The sequence below is a fragment of the Agelaius phoeniceus genome, chromosome 8, assembly GCF_051311805.1.
Source record: "Agelaius phoeniceus isolate bAgePho1 chromosome 8, bAgePho1.hap1, whole genome shotgun sequence".
NCBI lineage: Eukaryota > Metazoa > Chordata > Aves > Passeriformes > Icteridae > Agelaius > Agelaius phoeniceus.
The window spans coordinates 9,718,026-9,719,378 of NC_135272.1; positions in this window are offsets into that span (position 1 = coordinate 9,718,026).

Consider the following 1,353-nt stretch of genomic DNA (forward strand, 5'->3'; position numbering starts at 1 on the left):
CCAAAAGTTGGCTGCTCCTAGCAGGAATTTTGCTGAGTTTCACAGACACGTCTGATGCATGGGCATGCTCTGACTGTCATGTTTAGGGAGACAGATTCCTGGCCTTTGGGATGCCTGGGAACGCCTTTGGGAGGGTGGCAGAGGGGACAGGCAAGAGGAAGAGGGCATAGGCACTGGAGGAGCCCCTACCACAGGAGCCTTTGGTGGGCTGAGGCACCTTGTGGCTGGTTGTCATCCTGGAGGGAATTCACTGCTGTCTGGATGAAAACACTCCAGTTGGCATTGTTATCCAGCCACTTCCAAACATCTGCTCCTCTTCCAGGTGTGATCTTGCCAGTCTTGGAGGTTCTAAGGACTAAGGAACCCAGGGGGCCATGGGCAGGCACTGGACACTGTCACCTTACAAGGACACATGGGCAAAATGGTCAGGTTAAGAGGAAAGGCAGAAGTTCACAGAATTGTGGAATATCCTGAGTTGGAATGGATCCACAAGGATCATCCAAATCCAACTCGTGGCCCTGCACAGAATAGCAGAATGGGTGGGGTTGGAAGGGAGCACAGAGGTCATCTGGTCCCATCTCCCTGCTCAAGCAGGGCCATTTCAGAACATGGCATTGCTTTGTCACCAGGTGGGTCTGGGATATCTGCCCAGACACACTCCACAACCTCTCTGGGCAATCTGTTCCAGTGCTTGATCACTGCACAGTAAAGTTCTTCTTTCTATTCATGTGGAACGTCCGTGGATCTCCTCCCAGTGGCTGACACCACTAAGAGCATCTTGGCATCTCCCCTTTGGACATTTATACGCATTAATAAGGTCTCCTCATGCACAGGGCAGCCCCAGAATCACACCAAGTGCCAAGTTCGGGCACATTGTGAAATGCATCACCCACAGAGAATGAGAAGTGCTGTTAATCTGGAATTATGGAGGGATAGGGGGCCCAGGGAAGCGATCATCCCTTTGTAGTCGGCATTGGTGAGGCTGCATTCAGCTCTGGGTCCCTCACTTTAAAAAGCACATTGAGGTGCTGGAATGTGTCCATCAAAGGGCAGCAAGGTTGGTGAAGGGTCTGGAAAACACCTGAGGAGCGGCTGAGGGAGCTGGGGGTGTTCAGCCTGGAGAAGAGGAGGCTCAGGGAGGACCTCACCGCTATCACGCACCTGACAGGAGGGCACAGCCAGCTGGGCTCGGTGTCTTCTGCTGGGAGAACAAGAGCAAATGGCCCAGCTGCGACAGGGCAGTTCAGATTAGAGATTAGAAAATAAAAATCCCTGTTAGGGTGGTCAGGCATTGGAACAGGCTGCCCAGGGAGGTGTTGGAGTCGGTGTTTCGGAGGCGTCGGGACCTGGCGC